This window comes from Triticum aestivum, chromosome 7B (genome assembly GCF_018294505.1).
Source record: "Triticum aestivum cultivar Chinese Spring chromosome 7B, IWGSC CS RefSeq v2.1, whole genome shotgun sequence".
In the NCBI taxonomy this organism is placed as follows: Eukaryota; Viridiplantae; Streptophyta; class Magnoliopsida; order Poales; family Poaceae; genus Triticum; species Triticum aestivum.
The window spans coordinates 489,451,733-489,454,723 of record NC_057813.1 but is presented as its reverse complement, the minus strand read 5'-3'; positions in this window follow the sequence as shown (position 1 = coordinate 489,454,723).

Here is a 2,991-nt window from a genome sequence, read left to right as displayed (position 1 = left end):
GACGGTTGAGTTAACTGAAGCACGAAAGTACCTAGTTCCACAGGTAGCTCGAGGGCAGCGCGCTTTGACAGGTAGTCGGTGATGTCGTTCTCCGTCCGAGGGACATGCTCCGCTTGTATACCGTCAAAGCGCTCTTCCAGTTTCCTCACCTCATCCACGTAAGCTTCCATCAATGGGCTTTGAAAATCTTTGTTGACCTGCCTGTCGACAAGTTGCGAGTCGCCCCTGACGATGAGCTTTTTAACTCTGAGGTCCGCCGCGATCCTGAGGCCGGCCAACAAACCCTCGTACTCGGCGGTGTTGTTGGTTGACATCTCCTGGGGAAAGTGCATTTGGATGACATACTTGAGGTGCTCTTCGGTGGGTGCGACAAGCAGCACACCAGCACCGGCGCCTTGCAGCGAAAAGGTCCCATCAAAGTACATGATCCAGTTGCCGCTTGTTTCCTCGCCGGGGAGAGTGGTCTCTTGTACCTCTTCGTCAGGCGTCGAGGTCCATTCTGCAACAAACTCTGCCAAGACTCTGCTCTGGATTGTCGAGGTACTTTCAAACTTCAGACCAAAACTCGACAACTCCAGGGCCCATTCCACGGTCCTTCCTGTTGCATCTGGGTTATGCAATATCCGTTGCAATGGAAGGCGGGTAACCACGGTGATCTCGTGCGCTTGGAAGTAGTGGTGTAGCTTCCTCGAGGCCATAAGGAGGCCGAAGTGCAATTTTTGCACACCTGAATACCTCGACCTAGCTCCCTGCAAGAGGGAGCTAATGAAGTAAATCGGGTGCTGCACCATCTTCTTCCTTTGTGTCACTTCACCTGGTTGTGCGGGTCCTGTCATGCTGGCGCCAGCCTTGCCGGGACTGGGCCCTGCCGGGGACTCGGTCTTTCCGGGACCGAGCCCTGTCAGGGAGGGTTCTGGCCCGCCAACCGTTGACTCTGCCGCTGCCGCTGTCTCCTCATCGACCTCACTCTGGACCACCAATGCTGCGCTAACCACTTGGTTTGTTGCCGCTAGATATAGTAGCAACAGTTCTTGTGGTTTAGGTGCAACCAGCACTGGGGCAGAGGAGAGGTACTTCTTCAAGTCTTGCAACGCCGCCTCGGCCTCTAGGGTCCACTCCACTAGGCCCGTCTTCTTTAAGATCTTGAAAAAGGGGAGGGCATGCTCCGCGGATTTGGAGATGAATCTGCTCATGGAGGCAATGCAGCCAGTGAGCCGACGCACGTCCTTGATCCATTTGGGTGCCTCAATCTGCTCGATGGCCCTAATCTTGTCTAGGTTTGCTTCAATCCCGCGCTGCGACATAAAGAACCCGAGAAGCTTGCCGGATGGGACACCGAAGACACACTTCTCAGGGTTCAACTTGAGGTTGATCTTGCGCAGGTTCCCAAATGTTTCCTCCAGATCCCGTACAAGTGTTGCCTTGTGCTTGGTTTTGACCACTATGTCATCCATATAATCTTCCATATTTCTTTGTAGCTAGGGTTCAAAACCAATTTGGACTGCTCTTGCAAAGGTTGAGCCAACACTCTTCAACCCGAAAGGCATCCGTAAAAATCAATACGTACCACATGGGGTGATGAACGCTGTCTTTTCCTCGTCTTCTTTTGTCATGAAGATCTGGTGGTATCCTGACTAGGTGTCAAGGAATGATAAAAGGTCGCACCCAGCCGTGGAGTCCAAAGATGTCGGATGGAGTACTCCCCTTACCAAACCTGCCGCCTCTAGCTTCCTGATCTCCTCTGTGATGAACTCTTGCCTCTCTAGAGCTTGCTTTCTGACCTTCTGCTTGACGGGTCGCGCATGAGGACAGACAACAAGATGGTGCTCAATCACCTCCCTGGGAACACCGGGGATGTCCGAGGCTTTCCATGCAAACATATCTACATTCACCCGCAGGAAGGTGACGAGCGCGCTTTCCTATTTGCCATCGAGGGTGGAGCTTATGGTAAAAGCTTCCCCCGTGCCGTCCTCTTTGACATGCACCTTCTTGGTTTCTAGCGGTGCAGCTCTGGACTTCTTGCTCTTGCCGGTGTAGCTCTCTGGCACGTCCTCAACGGGAGCGCAACAGCCCGAAGAGGTGCGTTTACCGGAGTGGGTGCGAGAGGTCTCGCCAGTCTTCTTCTCCCTCAGGGATCCGTCGGCAGGAATAGGTGCCTTACCGGCAGCTGTTGCAACTGCTTCTCGGTAAAGTTGGTCGGCGCAAATCAACGTATCTTTCTTGTCGGATGTGACGGTGATGATGTTCATCGGCCCGGGCATCTTCAGCATGTTGTAGGCATAGTGTGAAGCCGCCATGAACTTGGCTAGTGTCGGGCGACCGAGGATCCTGTTGTAAGGCAAGGGGATCTCGGCTACATCGAAAACGATCCTTTTTGTCCTGTGATTTAGCTCGCCTCCGAATGTCACGGGCAACGTGACTTTTCCCTTTGGCTGGCTCCTCCCTGGGTTAACCCCTTGGAATGTGCCCGTCTCCTCGAGGTCTCCATCAGAGATCTGCAGCCTTTCGACCACAACAGGTGAGATCAAATTCAAGGTGGCCCCACCGTCAACCAACATCTTAGTCACCTTGAGGTTGCGGATTATTGGTGTTGATGGGCGTGCTGGACCATTTCAGCGGCTTCCGTGCGTCGAGCGATGGCTCCACCGCCGTGATCTCACGCGCCCACTGCTTGACTTGGCGGTGGGATGTATGCAGCAAGGCGCCACCATCGACGCACATGGCCTCTGTGGATTTCTGAAACTCATGGTCGCCGGACTCGTCATCCTCGTCATGATCCTCGTCTTCCTGCTTCTTGTCGCGGCCCTGGGTGGGCCTCTCTTGCTGATTATCCTTGCCGCGGCGGCCTCCTTGGCCACCGTGTTTCTTGCCGGACCCCTCGGCACCGTCTTGGCCTTTCTCCTTGTCCGTCCGCTCATAGTCGGCTTTCTGCTTCTCAGCGAGCAGCTCTACCTGCCGACAGTTTTGGAATTCATAGCCCTTGGTGCGGTG